The sequence below is a fragment of the Bos taurus genome, chromosome 16, assembly GCF_002263795.3.
Source record: "Bos taurus isolate L1 Dominette 01449 registration number 42190680 breed Hereford chromosome 16, ARS-UCD2.0, whole genome shotgun sequence".
Classification (NCBI taxonomy): Eukaryota; Metazoa; Chordata; class Mammalia; order Artiodactyla; family Bovidae; genus Bos; species Bos taurus.
The window spans coordinates 40,531,734-40,555,124 of NC_037343.1; the positions used below are offsets into that span (position 1 = coordinate 40,531,734).

The 23,391-nt window shown below is 40.0% G+C and overlaps 1 long non-coding RNA gene across 3 annotated transcripts in view; it reads left to right on the forward strand.

The window, feature by feature from the left end:
- LOC132342129 (uncharacterized) overlaps positions 1–23,391 on the forward strand; it is a 209,629-nt gene that overhangs the window by 77,214 nt on the left and 109,024 nt on the right. The window lies entirely within an intron of this gene.

Genomic DNA, 23,391 nt, shown 5'->3' on the forward strand with positions numbered 1-23,391 from the left:
TTCCTATAATTAACATATGAATCTTACTTTTTTTCCAGTTTAGATTAATTCCACTAAACTGGAAATCTGTCACTCAAAATAGTCCCTGGTTCTTTATTTGCTGTTAAGCCAAACATAAATAATTGCTTCTCACTTTCCTAGAAAGTAAGAAGGGGGACATAAAGTCATCTCAAGGCATAGCCCCAGAAAACAGGCAAGTCTGGGAGTTGGCCTCTATCTTTAGCAACATTGGAGGGTGTCACAAGTGTTAGCATAGACTGCTGGGAGAATATGTCTCTGCAATATCCATGTATCCCCGCTGAGATTTCATCATGGTAGGTTCAAATTTTTGAGAAATAAAATATTATTTATAGATGTGAAATATTTTGTGCAGGCCACCACAATGGAGATAGGTTGGTGAGAGTTATTTCTGTAGAAATTTTTCTATATATCAGCAATAGTAATAATAGTAAATAATACAAATATTTCTTACAATGTGTCCAACATTATTCTAAGCACTTTCTATGTGTTTAGTCATATGATCTCTCCATCCTATAGGATAAGTATCACTGTCATTTCCATTTTATTGATGAGGAAACTGAAACTCAGAAAAGTTTAGTAATGTGCCCAAGACTAGTGGTAAAGAACACGCCTGCCAATGCAGGAGATGTAACAGACACAGATTCGATCCCTGGGTCAGGAAGATCCCCTGGAGAAGAAAATGGCAACCCACTCCAGTGTTTTTGCCTGGAGAATCCCATGGACAGAGGAACCTGGTGGGCTACAGTTCATAGGGTCACAGGGTCAGACATGACTGAAGCGACTTAGCATACACACACATAAGTAGAAGAGTCAGAATCTAAAAAAAATTAATATATAGCAATATTTTATATGGTTTTAATGTTACATATATGGTATCATGTTGAATGCATCCTTTATAACTTTCTTTGTAACTTTATATTTATGTTAATATGCATGGCTCTTATTCATTCATTTAAAGTGCTATACAGTACTTCATATGGAATATATTGCTATTCCACATTATGTTGATCTATTCTACTATTCTTGTCCCTGTTATGATTTATAATTTTTCCCTATTATAAAAATAGTGTATTAAACATAAAATATATTAAAAATTTGTATGAAAACACCAAAGACAGACACATATATCAATGGAAAACAATAGAAAACCAGAAATAAACCCACATACTCATGGTCAATTAATCTATAATAAAGAAAGCAAGAATATGTAATGGAGAAAAGACAGTCTGTTCAATAAGTCACATTGGGAAAACTAGACAGCTATTACATAAAAGAATGAAAATAGAAGCTGAGCAGCTACATGTAAAACAATGAAATTAGAACATTATCTAACATCATTCAGTTCAGTTTAGTTCAGTCGCTCAGTCGTGTCTGACTCTTTGCAACCCCATGAATTGCAGCACACCAGGCCTCCCTGTCCATCACCATCTCCCGGAGTTCACTCAAACTCACATCCATCAAGTCAGTGATGCCATCCAGCCATCTCATCTTCTGTTGTCCCCTTCTCCTCCTGACTCCAATCCCTCCCAGCATCAGAGTCTTTTCCAATGAGTCAACTCTTCGCATGAGGTGGCCAAAGTACTGGAGTTTCAGCTTTAGCATCATTCTTTCCAAAGAACACCCAGGGCTGATCTCCTTTAGAATGGACTGGTTGGATCTCCTTGCAGTCCAAGGGACTCTCAAGAGCCTTCTCCAACACCACAGTTCCAAAGCATCAATTCTTTGGCGCTCAGCCTTCTTCACAGTCCAACTCTCACATCCATACATGCCCACTGGAAAAACCATAGCCTTGACTAGACGGACCTTTGTAAGCAATGTAATGTCTCTGCTTTTCAATATACTATCTAGGTTAGTCATAACTTTTCTTCCAAGGAGTAAGCGTCTTTTAATTTCATGGCTGCAGTCACCATCTGCAGTGATTTTGGAGCCCAAAAAAATAACATCATATACAGAAATAAACTCAAAATGGATTGAAGACTGGATACTAAAAACTCCTAGAGGAAAACACAGGCAAAACACTCTTTGACATAAACTGCAGCAATATTTTGGGGGAGGGGAATTTGTTTTCAGCTATTCATGCCACTGTCACCCTAAGTCACTCCTGCTTCATTGCAGTGAAAGGCAAATCATCAGGTTCACTCCAAGGAAAATGTATTCTCTTTTTGCAGGCTTAGCTTTCTCCTTACCTGCAGTTCCTCCAACCAATCTCAATTCTCTTCATCCTTCAAAGAGCACTGCAAGGTTGACCTTTATTGAGGTTTATATGTTTTATAATAAATGTGTGCTTTATACATTTTAGTTCACTTAGTCCTTACAATAACCCTACATGGTTGGTATTATTATTATTATTATTTTCATTTTAGAGATGGGAAATTAAGTTTCAGAGAGATTAAGTTCCAGAGTTACACAGTATATGGCAGAATGAGTATTTGAGGGCGAGTCTGTGAAGAAGGCTGAGCGCTGAAAAATTGATGCTTTTGAACTGTGGTGTTGGAGAAGACTCTTGAGAGTCCCTTGGACTGCAAGAAGATCCAGCCAGTCCATTCTGAAGGAGATCAGCCCTGGGATTTCTTTGGAAGGAATGATGCTAAAGCTGAAACTCCAGTACTTTGGCCACCTCATGCAAAGAGTTGACCCATTGGAAAAGATTCTGGGATGCTGGGAGGGATTGGGGTCAGGAGGAGAAGGGGACAACAGAAGATGAGATGGCTGGATGGCATCACTGACTCAATGGATGTGAGTTTGAGTGAACTCCAGGAGATGGTGATGGACAGGGAGGCCTGGTGTGCTGCAATTCATGGGGTCGCAAAGAGTTGGACACAACTGAGCGACTTAACTGTTAATTGAATTCTAAAACTTCTGCTTTGTGACTAACCTATGTGGGCCCACCCATCATAAGAAGCATTCCCTAGTTACTTTGAGAACTAGAAATACAAAAATCACAAAGGAAAATACCTCTTAAACACATAACTAGGTCCTATTAATACCATGTGAAGAATCTTCATAAAATAATAATTATCAGAGGATACATATCTTGTCAGGGAGAAATGAATAATAATAGAAAATGAGTAAAACTTGGAAAAAATAAAGCTAAGACCTGCTTTGCTTCTTCAGGGTTCCTAAGGTATTTTTGTAGGTGTCCTTTCAGAATCTTCCCAATAATGTGTTAACACTTGTTTTGCCTTAACATCTGTGATAACTATCAGGATGGGACTTCCAAGCTATGACACTGAGAATTCCTACAAAGTACTGAATAATGACTGATTAATGAGAAGGGGATGTTGAAAATAACTATGAAGATAAATGCACCAGTTAAAGAGAATATAGGTCAGGAAGTGACATTTGGTGATTCCCAAGCTAAGACTTAACAGCCAATTAAGAGCAAAATAAAAGATGTAGAGCATTCTGGGGCTTCCCAGGTGGCACTAGTGGTAAAGAACCTGCCTGCCAGTGCAGAAGACTTAAGAGACTCGGGTTGGATCCCTGGGTCAGGAAGATCCACGGGAGAAGGGAATGGCAACCCACTCTAGTATTCTTGCCTGGGAAATCCCATGGCCAGAGGAGCCTGGTGGGCTACAGTCCATGGAGTTGCAAAGAGTTGGACACAACTGACGTGACTTAGCACTCACACACAGAGCATTCTAGACTTGGTAAACACCAGGAGCAAAGGGATTGAAAGCAAGAAATAGCATGGGATGAGTGATAACTACAAAGAATTTGGTTTTCCTGCACCATGAGTGAGAAAATTGAGGTTAAAAAGACACACAGGATTCAGAAAATGGAGTCCACTTGGGGGCACGTTAAGGAGTTTGCAGTTTATTTAGCCTGTGGATGGTGAAATGATATCAAATGATCTTAGACAAGTGATCTGATTATATTTGCATATTTAGGCAGATGGCTCTGATAAATGGGTAAGACTTTGAGGTAGAAACCCAGTAAAGAGACTACAGTTGACCCTTATACAAGCCAACCTTCCACACAGTCAAAATCTGAGTATGTCTTATAATCAGTCTTCCATGCCTGTGGTTCCTTCTTGCCTGAGGTTCCTCTTATCTACAGTTCCATTATGCACAGATTCAACCAACAGGGGATCCATGTAGTACTAATATTTACTATTGAAAAAAAATCTGCAAATAAGTGGACCCACATACTTCAAATCCATGTTGATCAAGGGTCAACTGCATTATAATCTTCCAGGAAAGACATGAGGAGGGATTGGCATAAATCCATGACAATGAAATTGAGAGTGGGGTAAACTAAACAGATGATTGGAAATTTGAATCCAAGACAACATCCTACAGGATGTACGAGTTCTGTGAGAAAAAGAATGATTTGGATCACAGGCTGGGGTTTCCATATTGGCTACTTAAGGGACAAAAACCTGCCTTGTCCCTTTCTCTCTTCTGATGCAGTGTGAGAGCTAGTTCATAGCATCTTCTCTCTTTACGGCCATGGCAGTTCTTTAGAAGTCTTGTCACCCTTCTTTGCCACAAAGCCTGGCTGGGAGACAATTCTGCTTTACCCCGGTAGATCTTCCTACCTCAAAAACCTCAGGAATAGGTACTGGGGTTTAGTCACACTCTCACTTGGAAAGATCCTCAGGAAGTTCAGACAAGTTGCCTTATCTTCTGCCCAGAGCTTGGCATCCCATGAGGCTGAATTCCTTTAAAAACAGGCCAATAAAAAAAGTGGCATTAACCCTTTCTCCAAAATAAGAAACTGTCTGGTATATAGCTAGGCGTCCGAAAAGAGACTCCAGGTGACACTTTAGCACTGCTAGCCCAAACTGTACTTCACTAAAGAAAAAAGAAAAAAAAAAACCATGTCAGCTACATCAGCATCTTTGTAACAACTAAAACTGTGAAAGTAGATGAGATCATTCAGAGTGAAATGTAGAATGAGAAAAGTGGCATGAAACCACCAACTTTTGAAATCCGTGGGCAAAAAAAGCTAACACTGAGATGAAAGTAACAGGAAAATCAACAGAATATTTAGTATACAAATCCAGGGGTAGAGCATTTTAAGAAAGAAGTTGTCATGAAGAGTCAAAGTTCTACTAAGCTAAGGTCACTGAAGAGTCCATTGTAATTGAATTTGTTGTTGTTAAGTCACTCATTCATGTCCAACTCTTAAGAACCACACGGACTGTAGCACTCCAGGCTTCCCTGTCCTTCACTATCCCCTAGAGTTTGCTCAAATTCATGTCCATTGAGTTGGTGATGCTATCTAACCATTTCATCATCTGCCACCCTATTCTCCTTTTGCTTTCAATCTTTCCCAGCATCAGGGTCTTTTCCATTGAGTCAACTCTTTGCATCAGGTGGCCAAAGTATTAGAGTTTCAGCTTCAGCAGCAGCCCTTCCAATGAATATTCAGGCCTGATTTTCTTTAGGATTGACTGGTTTGATCTCCTTGCAATCCAAGGGACTCTGGGGAGTCTTCTCTAGCCCCATAATTCAAAAGCATCAAATCTTTGGCACTCAGCCTTCTTTGAGGTCCAACTTTCATATCTGTAATGATTATTGGAAAAACCATAGGTTAGACTATATGGACCTTTGTTACCAATGTGGTGTCTTTGCTTTTTAATGTGCCGTGTAGGTTTGTCATAGCTTTTCTTCCAAGGAGCAAGTGTCTTTTAATTTCATGGCCGCTGCTGCTGCTGCTGCTAAGTCGCTTCAGTCGTGTCCGACTCTGTGCGACCCCATAGACGGAAGCCCACCAGGCTCTCCTGTCCCTGGGATTCTCCAGGCAAGAACACTGGAGTGCATTGCCATTTCCTTCTCCAATGCATGAAAGTGAAAAGTGAAAGGGAAGTTGCTCAGTCGTGTCCGACTCTTCGCGACCCCGTGGACTACAGCCTACCAGGCTCCTCCATCCATGGGATTTTCCAGGCAAGAGTACTGGAGTGGGGTGCCATTGCTTTCTCCAAATTTCATGGCTGCAGTCACCATCTGCAGTGATTTTGGAGCCCAAGAAAATAAAATCTGTCACTGTTTCCATTGTTTACCCATCTATTTGCCATGAAGTGATGGGACCAGGTGCCATGATCTTAGTTTTTTGAATGCTGAGTTTTAAGCCAGCTTTTTCATTCACCTCTTTCACCTCCATTAAGAGGCTCTCTAGTTCATCTTCACTTTCTACCATTAGGGTGGAATCATCTGCATCTCTGAGGTTGTTGATATTTCTCTCAGCAATCTTGACTCTAGCTTGCGATTCATCCAGCCTGGCATTTCATATGATGTACTCTGCATAGAAGTTAAATAAACAGGATCACAATATAAAGCCTTGTCATACTCTTTTCCAAGTTTTGAACCAGTGTATTATTCCATGTCTGGTTCTAATTGTTGCATCTTGACCTGCATCCAGGTTTCTCAGGAGACAAGTAAGGTTGTCTGGTATTCCCCTCTTTAAGAAGTTTCCACAATTTGTTGTTCTCCACACAGTCAAGGGCTTTAGCATAGTCAATGAAGCAGAAGTAGATGTTTTTCTGTAATTCCCTTGCTTTCTCTATGATCCAATGAATGTTGGCACTTTGATCTGTGGTTCCTCTGCCTTTTCTAAATCCAGCTTGTACATTTGGAAGTTCTTAGTTCATGTACTGCTGAAGCCTAGCTTGAAGGATTTTGAGCATACTCTTGCTAGCATGTGAAATTAATGCAGTTGTATGATAACTTGAACATTCTTTGGCACTGCTCTTCTTCAGGATTGGAATAAAAATTGACCTTTTCCAGTCCTGTGGCCACTGCTGAGTTTTCCAGATTTGCTGGCGTATTGAGTGTAGCACTTTCACAGCATCATCTTTTAGGATTTGAAAAAGCTCAACTAGAATTCCATCACCTCCCCTAGCTTTGCTTGTAGTAATGCTTCCTAAGGCCCACTTGACTTCACACTCCAGGATGTCTGGCTCTAGGTGAGTGACCACACCATCATGGTTATCTGGGCCATGAAGATCTTTCTTGTATAGTTCTTCTGTGTATTCTTGCCACCTCTTCTTAATTTCTGCTTCGGTCAGGTCCTTACCATTTCTCTCTCCTTTATTGTGCCCATCCTTGCATGAAATGTTCCCTCAGTTTAGTTCAGTTGCTCAGTCATGTCCAACTCTTTGTGACCCCATGAATTGCAGCACGCCAGGCCTCCCTGTCCATCACCAACTCTCGGAGTCTACCCAAACTCATGTCCATCAAGTCGGTGATGCCATCCAGCCATCTCATCCTCTGTCGTCCCCGTCTCCTCCTGCCCCCAATCCCTCCCAGCATAGCTCCAATTTTCTTGAAGAGATCTGTAGTCTTTTCCATTCTATTGTTTTCCTCTGTTTCTTTACATTGTTCATTAAAAAAGGCTTTCTTATCTCTCCTCGTTATTCTCTGGAACTCTGCAATTTTTCCCTTTTTACCTTGCTTTTCACTTCTGTTCTTTCTTCAGCTATTTGTAAAGCCTCCTCAGACAAACACTGCCTTCTTGCATCTTTGTCTTTGGGAGGATTTTGGTCACTGACTCCTGTACAATGTTATGAACCTCTGTCCACACTTCTTCAAGCACTCTATCTACCAGGTCTAATTCTTTGGATCCACTTGTCACCTCCACTGTATAAATCATACAGGATTTGATTTAGGTCATACCTTAATGGCCTAGTGGTTTTCCCTACTTTCTTCAATTTAAGCCTGAATTTTACAATAAGGACCTGATGATCTGAGCCACAGTCAGCTCCAAGTCTTGTTTTTACTGATTGTATACAGCTTCTCCATCTTTGGCTGCAAAGAATGTAATCAATGTGATTTCAGTATTGACTATTTGGTGATGTCCATATGTCTCTGGTCGTGTTGGAAAAGGGTGTTTGCTGTGATCAGTGTTTTCTCTTGACAAAATTCTGTTAGCCTTTGCCTTGCTTCATCTTGTACTCCAAGCCAACCTTACCTGTTACTCCAGGTAACTCTTGACTTCCTACTTTTGTTTTCCAATCCCCTATGATGAAAAGGACATTTTGGCGGGGGGGAGGTGTTCTAAAAGCTGTTGTAAATCTTCATAGAACCAATCAACTTTAGGCTTTTTGGCACCAATGGTCGGGGCATAGACTTAGAGTACTGTGATGATGAATGGTTTGCTTTGGAAACAAACCAAGATCGTTCTGTCGTTTTTGAGATTGCACCCAAGTACTCCACTTAGGACTCTTGTTCACTATGAGGGCTATACCATTTCTTCTAAGGGGTTCTTGCCCACAACAGCAGATATAATGGTCATCTGAATTAAATTTGTCCATCCCCATCCATTTTAATTCACCAATTCCTAAGGTATCAAAGTTCACTCTTGCTATCTTCTGCTTAACAATGTCCAATTTTCCTTGGTTCACAGACTTAACATTCCAAGTTCCTGTGCAATATTGTTCTTTACAGCATCAGACTTTCACTACCAGACACATTCACAACTGAGTGACATTTCTGCTTTGGCCCAGCTGCTTTATTTTTTCTGGAGCTTTTAGTAATTGCCCTCTGTTCTCTCCGAGTAGCATATTAGATGCCTTTCAACCTGGGGGCTCAACTTCTGGTGTCATATCTTTTTGCCTTTTCATACTGTTCATGGAGTTCTCATGGCAAGAATACTAGAGTGGTTTCCCATTCCCTCCTCCAGTGGGCCACATTTTGTCAGAACTCTCCACTATGACCTGTCTGTCTTGGGTAGCCCTGCACAGCATGGCTCATAGCTTCATTGAATTATGCAAGTCCCTTTGCCATGACAAGGCTGTGATTCATTAAGGGGTGTTCCTGGATACTGATGTGCTTAACAAGAGCTGTTTCAGTGGATTTGTTAGGGTAGGAGTTAGATTATATTAAATTGAGATTTTAATGGCCAGTAAATAAGTAGCTGAGAAGGAAATTAATCATGAGGTACACAGAGGGAGAAGTTGTGTATAAGCATGGATACACAGTGAAGCAAAGGAGCCAGTGAAGAGGGCAGGCTGAGGATGAAAGACAGAAACACTAACCGATGGAGCTGGTCCTCTGGGACACAGGAGGAGATAGGGTCCAAAGTACAGAGGAGTGTGTTTGCTTTGAGCCTGAGAAAGAACAATCTATTCTGCTCTACAAATAAAGAAAAGGGAGGAGAAAAATTATGAATGTAGGCAAGTATGTAGTAGATAGGAAGTTCAAATATTTCATGCATGCTTGCTTCAAATTTCTCAGAGAACCAAGTAGTTAAAGCATCTGCTTAGATGGGCTGGAGAGATATGAAGCTTTGAGATTGTGACACAGTCAGATCAAAGACAAATAAGAGAGTCAATATTTGTTATTAATTCTCCCACTGATATTATAAACAACTAGCATTGTGTAGCCACACGTTCTGGGAAACAAACTCACTCAGAAGGACAATGCAGTTTTTTGTTTTTTTTGTTTTTTTTTTTTTAATTTTTTTTTACTTTGCAAAATTGTATTGGTTTTGCCATACACCAACATGCATCCGCCATGGGTGTACACTTAACTAGGCTTAAGACATGAATCACGGGTTAACTTTGATTGTATCTTTCTTGTGCGGGCCCAAGGCAGAGTCTCCTCTTAGCCAAGGACCCGGACCAGTTTTTATAAAAACCTTACATCCCCTAAGCATAAGTGCCCAAACCCACCTCTCCAAATTCCCTGAAACTAGTCTGAACAAAGGAAAAAGAAAGATACAATCAAAGTTAACCCATGATTCATACGTCTTAAGCCTAGGTAGTTAACAGTGGACAATTATCAATAGGCCTGTGATCATACTCCAATAAGCATAATAGAATGTTATGATTCTATTTGGTTACACAGATAATTAGGGTATTCGACAGTCCTGGGGCTCTTCCTTCCAGAGGCCTGGTTTTCCAGTTGGTCCTTCCAGGGGCCTGTTTTTCCAGTTGGTATGTGTGAACACTGTAACTTTGGGTTTCATTTAAGTTAACTGAATCTCTACCACCAAATTTAATCACACGGTGGCCCACCACTTACATTATTCACCCCACATACACTCCACATGTCAGTATTTTTCATTTGTATGTGGCTTTTTTTCAGTATAAAGAAGTTTTTGATTGTTCTTCTTGTGGTAAGGAAAGGAAATACAGCTCTTTTGACAACTTTATTTTCTTTTGACAAATGTATCTAAAGTCAGTCCTATATAATTTTTGTTTATTTTTACATTAGAGGATAATTGCTTTACAATGTTGTGTTGGTTTCTGCCATACATCGACATGAATCAGCCATAGATATACATTTTCCCCCTCCCTCGTGAATCTCCTTTCCACTTCCCACCCCATCCCACCTCTCTAGGTTGTCACAGAGCAGAAATGTGGTGATAGAGAAGACTCTTGAGAGTCCCTGGATTACAAGATCAAACCAGTCAAACCTGAATATTCATTGGAAAGACTGTTGCTGAAGCTCCAATACTCTGGCTGCCTGATGCAAAGAGTTGACTTATTGGAAAAGACTCTTATGCTGGGAAAGACTAAAAGCAAAAGGAGAAGGGGGTGGCAGAGGATGAGATGGTTAGATAGCATCACTGACCCAGTGGACGTGAATTTGAGCAAACTCCAGGAGTTAGGGGAAGACAAAAGAGTCTGGTGTGCTACAGTCTGTGGGGTTGCAAAGAGTCAAACATGACTTAGCAACTGACCAACAAATAAAGAGGGTGATATTTTTTTTTAATGCCAGTGGATAAACTTCTATTCAGTTCTGGGACTGAGAACAAGTTAAAGAGAATGAAGAAAAATGGAAACTAAAACATTATGGAAACTTGGTTCTTGATCTCAAGTCATTTTCATGGAAATTGGAAGGGCAAAACTTATTCCCTAAACCAGGGATCCCCGACCTCTGATTCCCATAACTCATGATCTGAGGGGGAGTTGATGTAATAATAATAGAAATAAAGTGCACAATAAATGTGATGCCCTTGAATCATCCTGAAACTATCCCCCTGAAGACAATTTTTCGTGGAAACCAGTCCCTGGTGCCAAAAAGTTTGGGGGCTGCCACCCTAAACAATTAGCCTGTCAACAAACACTATTTAATAGAATTCCTAGTCTGTGCTTAAGTCTCAAGCAGAAGTCTTATGGCAGATTTTACAAAACTAGAATTTTACATTCATTTAAAGAGGAGTTGGCCTCTGAATGAAAGGTTCCTTTGATTAATGTCAAGTTAATTAATTTCTACTCAAGATTAATCAATTAAGAAAACAAAGCACTAGTCTGGTTTAAACAAATCTCATAAATAGAACAGTTTATATCTTTCTCACATAGCATTCAGATATATTGACTCGAATTTATACATGAAGAACCTTATTTAAATATGTTAGGCCATCAATAAGAATTTTTTGATCATTTATAGTGCCACAGGCCATAAATGCAAGGACATCTATTTCCAATTTGTTTCTATATGAAAACAAAGCAGGGGGGAAAAACACAAATGATGAAAATTGAAATGAAAAGAGGAGGATCTGAGAATCTGGATTTTAATTTGAAATCACTTTATGCCTGCTGCTAAGATTCATAAAGCTGAGTTGAAACTATGGGATACTGTAGACATCAGATCAGATCAGTCGCTCAGTCATGTCCTACTCTTTGCGACCCCATGAATTGCAGCACGCCAGGCCTCCCTGTCCATCACCAACTCCCGGAGTTCACTCAGACTCACGTCCATCGAGTCAGTGATGCCATCCAGCCATCTCATCCTCTGTCGTCCCCTTCTCCTCTTGCCCCCAATCCCTCCCAGCATCAGAGTCTTTTCTAATGAGTCAACTCGTCACATGAGGTGGCAAAAGTACTGGAGTTTCAGCTTTAGCATCATTCCTTCCAAAGAAATACACTGCTCTTAATGTATAGCTGCTTGTAACCATATCTAAGTCAAAAATCAACTTGTTAAAAAAGGAATTTTCAACCTCAAGGAAGCAAGACTTGATTTTTTATCTTGTCCTTCACGGGTATTAGAAGAGTTGTAAGGAGGCTGATGTCCTGAGCCAACCATTCCAGGTTCAGGAGGGAAGAAAGAATGTGAGAACAGGACTTGGTGGCTAGTGGTTTCAAACCCTTGGTCAAGAGAGTATTACTTTGGTAGTCTGATGGAGAGCAGGGAACAGGAAGAAGCAGCAGCATAAGAGAAATGCTGTCAGACCTCAGATGTCAGTGAATCTGGGGCAACAGTTCAACTGGCTGCATTTTCTTTCATTTAAAACACACATCTGCCCAGACTGGGCTGGGTGTTAACTTGTCTGGTAACAGGGCTGAGAGTCCTCAAAGAATTGGACACGACTGAACGTCTGAACTGAACAGAACTGAACAGGGCTGGAAAGAGAACCAGCTATTTTTCAAGGTCTTTTCCAGCTCTGAGATTCATCCCATCATTTGCTGCCAGGGGAAACACAGGCTGAGCACAGGGATCATCCAAGCATTGGTATAAGCACACCAGGGAGCATAGTTCTGGATGTGGACAGTCAGCAGAATGGAATTTGAGGAATGTGGTAGCACTAAAATGTGAAGCTAGAAAAGTTGACTTACATTAGAGAGATCATTGTTTAGATTCCTTAAGATTTTGAATACTTGAGGGTACACGCCTAGGTTAAGGGAAATGAGTTTCAGTGGAATTCAAATTGGGTCAGGCTTTTCCAGATGAAGCAGAAAATGCTAAAAGCCATAATGAGCCTAGAGGAACTGGGTTCAGAGTTTTCTTGGGTTCAAAGCTACTTCTGTGTTCCTCTCCTGGGATTTTGGAGAGCACATGGATAAATCAGGCAAGTGTATTCTCCTCAGTTCTGTCTCGTCTTAACAAAAAATTGAAGCGCCGGACATTAGAGCCCTCGGCGTGTCATAGCTCTCGGGTCTCAGACAGACAATGGTATAGCTCTCAGGTCTCGAACAGATCGTATTATAGCTCTTAGACAAATCAGTGTTATAGCTCCGTGTTACAGCTCTATTTTATTTAGAAAATAGCAGGAAAATCCACCCTCAAGGTGTGAGGGCATGCCAACCCAAAGACACGAAGAGAAGGAGTGGGGCGCGGGGGCGGGGCACGCCAGCATGCGGGAGAGACAGAGAGACAGAACGAGCACGCACACAGGACAGAGAGACCCCTGGCCATTTGGCTCCTCTTTTTATATGTTTTTTCCTCTCCCTGGGCCTGTCCTATGTAAATTGGGCTAGCCAGGAGTGCTGTTTGTTCTACCTAAGGTCCTCTCTCAGGTCCTCGGTCCTTGGACCTTCCTTTGTTCTATTTTCGCGGGCTTTTCCCTCCCTTGTCTTTTAGCTACCACCATTCTGGACTCCATTTCCTACTCTAACTACCTAATAGATATAAACCATCAGTGCAGAAAGAACACATGTAAACCTGCTTTGACATCCCTGCCTTGACCATGCTCAAAGTAGAAGCTTTTCCTCACTCCACCTCCTCCACTCCGTTGCATCTCAGCCCATTTTCATCACTTTGACTCTCAAACTCTCTTCTCTACCTTTGCCTTCTACAGCCTTCATCCAAACCATTTCACTTGGGTCCACTTCCCTTGGGCTCTTTGGAACATGACTTTGCCAAGGGGATACCCAAAATACAAATGCTTCTTTACAGAAAAACCTACTAGGCTTTTTTTTAGTCAATTAAAATATTCATACTTGTAAACCATATCTCAGTAAATCTGGTTCTCGGCAACCAAGATAAATCTTAGAAGTTTCTTTCTTTCTTCAGAGTTAATGATTTACATCTTCTCACTCTCCTTTTATAGCAACAATTGTGGGAAGTTTCCCTCGCCAAAGAGCTTGTGAGTGCCAATACAGTCAACTGTTGACTTTGAGTTTGTCTGATTCTCAGAGCAGATTGAAGAAATTGTTGTTGTTCAAAGCAAATTGACGCAAATTATATAATTTCCTTCCAGATGTGTGTGAATCTAAGCATTTCTTAGATAGACAGCAAGATGTCAAAATCATTCCCACTTGGATAAACAGGAACCTCTTGAATTTGGGGCAGATCATCCTCTCATTTTTGGCTCCACTGACACTCTAAAGACAACGAGAGCAGGCATCCTCCCATCGAGGGCAGCCCCTTTGAGCACTGATCTTGCCCTAAGTGTGTACCGTGTATAAATGGTTATGAAGATACACAAATCAATGTGTGCATAACTGATATGAGTTTAACACATGGGTTTCTGGATAGTTACAGTGTTTTGCTCCCAGAAGGAAATCACCAAAATTAATTCCAATTTTGTTTTTGTTTTTTGTTTTTGAAGAAACATCCCACAGTGCTGATTTGTTCTCTATTTCCCACAATCTACAGCAACAAGTGACTCATTTTAAAACTAGCTCTAGAGTTGCCCATCTAAAATAACTCAAGTAAAACACACACACACACACACACACACACACACACACACACTTGTGATGTTTGTCACAATTAATCAATCTTACAACACAATTCCAGAACAATTAAAAGTTAAATAAGATATAAAACTATAAGAATCTTAGAACAACAAATGTGTGGAAATTTTTATACTTCTCAAGTGGGAAAGGTATTACTAAGCATTGTATCAAAGGCAGAAAGCATTAAGAAAATGAACAATAGAATTGATTTCTGAAAAAAAATTAAAACTTTTACAAGGCCAAGAACTTTGCCAAATATTAAAAAATATAAATTAGGGAAAATATTTGCAATCCATAAAGAGCAGTTAACATATAGTTTTTCACAGTTGCATGCTAGACAAAGTCATGAGAAGACAATTCACAAAACAAATGTCCAGTAAACATATAAACATGTTTGACTTTACCAATAAAGCTTTCCTTTATTCTCCAATGGTTTACTTCTCTAGTATTAGCTTTAAAAATTTTTTTCATTATTAAAGAAAATAAAAAAGCAAACACTTTTCTTAAGCAGGTCTTTTGTTCAGAGGATTGAAGACCTCTGTGAGTAGATGGCAGCAAAGCCCAGTGAAATTTGGATTATTACTATTAATATTATTAGTGCTAGTGACATGGAAAAATGTAGGTTGTATCAGTGCTCACAGTTCCTTGACAGGCACTTAGGAAAAGCTCATCAAAAACAATTTAAGTCAGTTGGAAATTACATCAGTGAAATAAGGGTATGTATATTTTGTGTGTGTGTGGTGATGCCCTGTAGGACTCTAGAAGCTAGGAAACTACTGCTTTCATTATGACTCTGTTTGTCTCTCCTTCATTCCATCTTTAAAGTGGGCTTTTCTGTAAGACTGTGTTCTGAGTTTGTTTGGATCTTAATGTATTGTTTATTGTTAAATTTTCTTTCTTTGTGGGAGAGATGGGGACTGAAGGAAAGGTAATGTCAAGTATGTTATCATTTTATCAGAAAGCATGATTTAAGATACTTCAAGTCATGCATTTATAACCTTGCCAATGGATACAGTTGGAATTAGATGTGGCAGCAGCCAGATATGAACACTGAAGTGACTCCTGGAGAGAGAGTGGACTCTCGAGCAAACCACTGCGTTCAGAACCTGGCTCTAAGTATACTAGTACTGTAACTGCAGGGAAGTTATTTAACTTCTTGAAGCCTTAATTTCCTTATCTGTAAAAATGACTAAAACCAGGACTTGCTTCTTAAGTCTCTTGTGAGTCTTACTACTTGTAAGCACTAAAAATGGTATCAGAACAAAGTACGTGCTCAAAAGCTGTTAGTTACATACATATTTTCTTCAGTTTTCTGGGTTCAGAGATTTTTCTTCAATTCTCTGGCTGGCTGTCGTTCTTCAGATGTGAATACAGATTACAGGAAAGAGGAGAGTCATGCCAAGAAGTGAGAGACTGGAGAAAATGATGCATTCTCAGGAATCCTCTGAAGATGTTATAGCAGAAAGTTCAGAGAAAATTTAAAAACAACCCTGATCTCTTGGATAGAGATGAAGAAGAGCTTGGTTTGGACCAGCTGTTGGTCTTTTTGATGAAAGGAAATTCCATAGTGAAAGAGTGTTCTCTGGAGGCCTGGAAAGTTGAGAAAAGCATTGACTGCAGAAGGTCCTTGGGTGGAAGAAGCCTCACTCGGCTGTGAGGAAGGCACCTCCTTCAAGGAGCACAGATGCCATCTTCCCAATGCCTCCTGACCACTGTGGTTTTGATTCCAGGTCTTACCTTCTTTCTATCACCACCCGCACTCTCAGTCTCTCACTCCTTGCTGTAATTTTTCTCCATTGTAGTTATTCTAACGTATTTAACACTTGCTTGTGTATCCATTATTTAAGGTCAGTCTTTCTTCACTTGAAGTTAAGTTACACACGGGCAGAAAAGTGTGTCTTTTTTGTTCACTGATGCATTTCTAACACCTATACATAGTTGGGGCTCCTTAAATATTTGTTAAACAAATGAATGAATCACTGGATGAATGGAACACAGGGAGATAGAATGGTTTTAACACAGTTCCTCAGTTTTTCACTACTTGGGACACACATGCTTACAAGGCCCACCCTGACACAGCAGCTCATAGAGAGAGAAAGGAGAAAATTGAAATAAACAAATGGAAACAGAAGATAAATAGAAGCTCTGCTCTATAATGCTCTCAGTCTCATTCAAAAGGTGATGTTTAAACTTAGCCCCTTAAGGAAAATCCCTGCATCTCAACCTTCCCCTTCCCCAGTCCCTGAACAAAGCAGCGTAAAAAGGACTGTGCAAATCTTTGTTTGCTCTTAGCACCCAAAGAGGTGTATAAGAATGTATGGGAAGCAAAGCTGAGGATGAAGTTTTTCTCAGACACACCTCTTCCTTTGGGTGGAGATTGGTGTATGTGGTGTAAAACCTTAAGCTGTATTAAACAGAGCTGTGTGGGTTCCTCTAGGGGAGGTGCTCAGATTCTCAGAGTCCTGTCTTAGAATGCTTTATCCATTGACTATATCAATCTATCAGTGGGTTTCAACTGTAGTTTCCTTTGTGGTAAGTGCTGGTGAGAAAGTAGGATAGTTCAGTCTAGTTGTTTCTAGAAGATGAGGCCTGCCCATCACTGACCAGTGGAAAAACCCACAGTGAGGAAACAGTCCTGTATAAGGTCTGTATCTCTAAAATAATCAACTAACTGACTAACTAACAAACCCTTCATCTATCTAGCTAGATGACTAATAGGCAAACCACTCAGTAGCCAGAATAGAGCTGTTGAAGGCAACAATTCAAAGCCATGTATATATATGTGTATATGTACATGAGCTTCCCAGGTGGCGCTACTGGTAAAGAACCCACCTGCTAATGGAGGAGACATAAGATATGTGGGCTCAGTCCCTGGGTTGGGAAGATACCCTGGAGGAGGGCATGGTAACCCACCCTGCTGTTCTTGCCTGGAGAACCCCATGAACAGAGGAGCCTGGCGGGCTACAGTCCATGGCTTTGCAGAGTCAGACATGACTGAAGTGACTTAGCATGCGAGTATGCATGAATGCGAGTATGCATGAATGCAATTATGCACGAATGTCCCACTGCAGTACTCTTGACTGGAGAATCCCATGGACAGAGGAGCCTGGTAGGCTGCAGTCCATGGGGTCGCGAAGAGTCGGACACGACTGAGTGACTTGACTTTCCCTTTTCACTTTCATGCATTGGAGAAGGAAATGGCAACCCACTCCAGTGTTCTTGCCTGGAGAATCCCAGGGACGAGGGAGCCTGGCTGCCGTCTATGGGGTCACACGGAGTCGAACACGACTGAAGTGACTTTGCAGCAACAGCAGCATGCATGAATGTATATGCATGTTTGTGTGTGTGTGTGTGTGTGTGTGTGTGTGTATTGTTGTTGTTTTAGTCACTAAGTTGTGTCTGACTCTTTGTGACTCCATGAACTATAGTCTGCCAGACTCCTTTCTCTATGCATATATAGAGAGAGTTGAATTTCGTTAACTCATTAGCCATATACAAACTAGCCTAATTACCTCTGCAGCCTATTTCCTTCTAGTTAGATCACAAATAGATCACACAGCAATTAGGCTGTGTCTTTCATTGTTTTAACTTCTGCTTAGTTTTAACTTCTGCTTAGTTCCTGTCAGCCTATCTAACATATCTAAAATCCTTGGATCTTTTATGCACCAGTTTAATTTCTTGATCTGTGGCTTCATTCTGGGTAACTCTGGTTTCTCTTATGCCACCCTCCTCTACACAACACTTCTGCCCATATCCCAGAACCTTAAACTCAATAGTCTTGTCCTGCTCCAGGTTGGTTGTATTTTAAGTGGCTAGCACTGTCACACTGGACAAGTCATTTCTCTTTCTCAATTTCTTTTTTCATGTTTCTCCTCATTAACAATAGCTTCATCTTTCACATTCCTATGCTAGAATAATTGGGTTCAAAAAATAAAGTGACCCAGTCATTCCTTGTCTTTTTTTATTGGGATATAATTGCTTTACAATTTGCATTAGTTTCTGCTGTATAACGAAGTGAATCAGCTGTATATATACATATATGCCCTCTCTCTTGAGCCTCCCTCCCATCTCACTCCCAATTCCATCCCTCTAGGTCATCACAGAGCACTGAGATGAGTTCCCTGCACTTTATAGCAGCTTCCCACTAGCTGTCTATATGGTAGTGTACATATGTCAATCTCAATCTCCCAGTTAATCCCAGCATCCTCTTCTCCCTCCCCCTGCCCACATGTCCATTCTCTATGTATGCGTTTCTATTCCCGCCCTGCAAATAAGTTCATCTACCATTTTTTCCAGATTCCACATATATGCATTAATACATGATATTTGTTTTTCTCTTTCTGAGTTACTTCACTCTGTATGATAGACTCTAGGTCTATCCATATATCTACAAATGATCCGATTTCATTCCTTTTAGTGACTGAATAATCTTCCATTCTATATATGTACCAGAGAAGGAAATGGCACCCCACTCCAGTACTCTTGCCTGGAAAATCCCATGGACAGAGGAGCCTGGTAGGTTGCATGCAGTCCACGAGGTTGCAAAGAGTCAGACACAACTGAACGACTTCACTTTCACTTTTCACTTTCATGCATTGGAGAAGGAAATGGCAACCCACTGCAGTATTTTTGCCTGGAGAATCCCAGGGACGGGGGAGCCTGGTAGGCTGCCATCTATGGGGTCACACAGAGTAGGACACAACTGAAGAGACTTAGCAGCAGCAGCAGCAGCAGTAGCAGCTATATATGTACCACATTTTGTTGATCCATTCATCTCTCATTGGACATCTAGGTTGTTTTCATATCCTGGCTATTGTAAACAGTGCTGCAATGGACATTGGGGTACATGTGCCCTTTTGAATTATGGCTTGCCCAGTCATGGGATTGTTGGGCCATATGGTACTTCTGTGTTTAGTTTTTTAAGGAATCTCCACACTGTCTCCCATAGTGGCTGTATCAATTTACATTCTCGCCAACAGTGCAAGATCCTTTTCTCCACACTCTCACCAGCATTTACTGTTTGTAGATTTTTTGGTGATGGCCATTCTGACTGGTGTGAGGTAATTGTAGTTTTGACTTGTATTTCTCTAATAATTAGTGATATTGAGCATCGTTTCATGTGTATGTCTTCTTTGGAGAGATGCCTATTTAAGTCTTCTGCCCATTTTTTGATTGGGTTGTTTGTTTTTTTTTCTAATTTTAAATTATTTTTTCATTGAAGGATAATTCCTTTAACAGAATTTTGTTGGTTGCTGCCAACATTGCCATGAATCAGCCATAGGTATACATATGTCCCTTCCCTCTTGAACCTCTCTCCCATCTCCCTTCCCATTCCAACCCTCTAGGTTGTTACAGAGCCCTGGTGTGAGTTCCCTGAGGCATACAGTAAATTCCCATTGGCTATCTATTTTACATATGGTAATGTAAGTTTCCATGTTACTCTTTCCATACATCCCACCCTTTCCTTCCTCCCCCTCCCCATGTCCAGATATCTGTGTCTCCATTGCTACCCTTAAAATAATTTCATCAGTACCATCTTTCTAGATTCCATGTATATGTTTTAGTATATGATATTTGTTTTTGTCTTTCTGACTGTCTTCACTCTGAGTAATAGGCTCTAGGTTCATCCGCCTCATTAAAACTGACTCAAATGTGTTCCTTTTATGGCTGAGTAATATTTCATTGTATATATGTACCACAGATTCTTTATCCATTCAACTGTTGATGGACATCTAGGTTGTATTATAGCTATTGTAAATAGTGCTACAATGAACACTGGGCTACCTGTGTCTTTTTCAATTTTGGTTTCCACAGGATATATGCCTAGCAGTGGAATTGCTGGGGCATATGGTGGTTTTATTCCTAGATTTTTAACGAATCTCCATACCATCTTCCATAGTGGCTGTCCCACCAACAGTGCAAGAGGGTTTCCTTTTCTCCACACCCTCTCGAGCATTTATTGTTTGTAAACTTTTTGATGATGGCCATTCTGACCAGTGTGAGGTGATATCTATTCTATATAGTTTTGATATCAAAACTATTGTAGTTTTGATTTGCATTTCTCTAATAGTGATGTTGAGCATCTTTTCATGTGTTTGTTAGCCATCTGTATGTCTTCTTTGGAGAAATGTCTCTTTAGGTCTTCTCTCATTTTTTGATTGAGTTGTTTGTTTTTATGGTATTGATTTGTATGAGCTGCTTATATGTTTTGAAAATTAATCCTTTGTCAGTTGTTTCATTTGCTATTATTTTCTCCCATTCTGAGGGTTGGCTTTTCACCTTGTTTATAGTATCCTTTGCTGTATAAAAGATTTTAAGTTTAATTAGGTCCCACTTGTTTATTTTTATTTCCATTACTCTAGGAAGTGGGTCATGGAGGATCTTCCTGTGATTTATGTCATAGAGTGTTTTGCCTATGTTTTCCTTCAAGAGTTTTATAGTTTCTGAGTTTACATTTAGGTCTTTAATCCATTTTGAGTTTATTTTTGTGTATGGTGTTAGGAAGTGTTCTGATTTCATTCTTTTACACATAGCTGTCTAGTTTTCCCAGCACCACATTTATTGTATATTCTTGCCTCCTTTGTCATAGATTAGGTGGCCATAGGTGTGGGGTTTATTTCTTTCCTTGTCTTTTAAAGTTTTTGCTTTCCTCCTGTTTCCTACAAGGTAGAATCCAAAAGGTTTAGCTTAGAAGTTAAGACTCTTCAATATCTAATTTCAACCCACCATTTTATATTCTTCCTCTGCCCTCCCCCAATAACCTGTCTCTTATATTTTGCTCTTTGTAGTGTCACTTTGTTCTCTGAATACCGTAGGCCTTTTTACATATAGTTCGCTTTCTTTGTAATATCCTCCCCACAATATTTACATATTCATCTTTTAGAACTCCAGTTCAAAAGTCACCATCTCAGTATTTCTATACAACTTTGTTCATATTTCTATAATTACAGTTAGTACATCTCTTTCTTATAACACCACACATAACACTTCAGCAATATTCCAGACATTTATTGGACATCTATTAGTTTTAGGGACAAGTACTAAGTGCTAGAGATGCTGGTGATAAAAAATACCTCAAAAAAGTAAAGGAAGTCTCAGTCCAATGAAAAAAGTGACAAGTAATGAACACGGAGGGGAAGGCAGCAAGTCTCTTTTGAATGCAAAAGAAAAAGGGAAGTTTTTATGGCTGAAATGATAACTATTAACACATCTGTTTCCCAGTTCAACAAGGGCTGGCACTATATCCTGATTAGTTTCTGTCCCTAATAACTAGCAGTGTACCTGAAGCAGGCTTATTGAATTAATTAATTAGTAAATAAAAGAGGCAGGACTAAAGTGATTTGAAGTAACTTTCAAACTCTAAAACCATAAAAGCTATCTTTGTGGAATTCCATAATATATTACAAAGACAGTGCTTTATTTTATTTTTTTGAATTTTATTTTATTTAACTTCACAGTATTGTATTGGTTTTGCCATGTATCAAAATGAATCTGCCACAGGTATACATGTGTTCCCCATCCTGAACCTTCCTCCCTCCTCCCTCCCCATACCCTCCCTCTGGGTCGTCCCAGTGCACCAGCCCCAAGCATCCAGTATCATGCATCGAACCTGGACTGGCAACTCGTTTCATATATGATATTATACATATTTCAATGCCATTCTCCCAAATCATCCCACCCTCTTCCTCTCCCACCGAGTCCAAAAGACTGTTCTATACATCTGTGTCTCTTTTGCTGTCTCATATACAGGGTTATTGTTACCATCTTTCTAAATTCCATATATATGCGTTAGTATACTACATTGGTGTTTCTCTTTCTGGCTTACTTCACTCTGTATAATAGGCTCCAGTTTCATCCACCTCATTAGAACTGATTCAAATGTATTCTTTTTAATGGCTGAGTAATACTCCATTGTGTATATGTACCACAGCTTTCTTATCCATTCATCTGCTGATGGACATCTAGGTTGCTTCCATGTCCTCTATGACCCACCTCCCAGAATATTGGAAATAAAAGCAAAAATAAACAAATGGGACCTAATTAAACTTAAAAGCTTCTGCAGAACAAAGGAAACTATAAGCAAGGTGAAAAAACAGCCTTCAGAACGGGAAAAAATAATAGCAAATGAAGCAACAGACAAACAACTAATCTCAAAAAATATACAAGCAACTCCTACAGCTCAATTCCAGAAAAATAAATGACCCGATCAAAAAATGGGCCAAAGAACTAAATAGACATTTCTCCAAAGAAGAAAGACAGTGCTTTAAATTGAGAGATTAAAGTAAGGATTTCAGAACACAAGTTTTTTTCCAGTTTAGAAGTAGCCCTGAAAATAAGAGTAATACAAATTTCACACAGGGCTGCAAAAGTGAAGGGCAGAAAAGCCCTGAAGGAGAAGAGAGCAGTGAATCTAGGAAGTGCCTTGGAAAGAAAGGTAAAGGAGAGAAAGGAGAAAAAGATGTTGGCCCGTAAGACTAACTAAAGTTCTTCTCCGCTTCTTTTAAGGAAACAAATATGATGACACAAGCCCCGGGGGATGTATAGTCCAAGCTTTCAGTTTACTAGAAGTATAGGATTAGAGCAACAAGTTAAAACATTACCATGAGAAAACACACAGACACATCTAGAATATAGTACATTATATGTGTCTACGTACTGGTCCTATCTAAAAGTCAATTTCACAAAAACAAAACCAAACTAAAATGGTGTGAGATTGAAATTTTAAAGAAATTGAACTCTACAGGATGCTTGGGGCTGGTGCACTGGGATGACCCAGAGGGATGGTATGGGGAGGGAGGTGGGAGGGGCTTCAGGATGGGGAGCACGTGTACACCCGTGGCAGATTCATGTTGATGTATTAACCAATTAACCAAAACCAATACAATATTGTAAAGTAATTAGCCTCCAATTAAAATAAATAAATTTAAATTAAAAAAAAAATTTTTTTAAAGAAATTGAACTCTAGTCACAAGACATTTCTAAGGCAAGTGGAGCGATTTTGTTGGATATAAAAAAATACT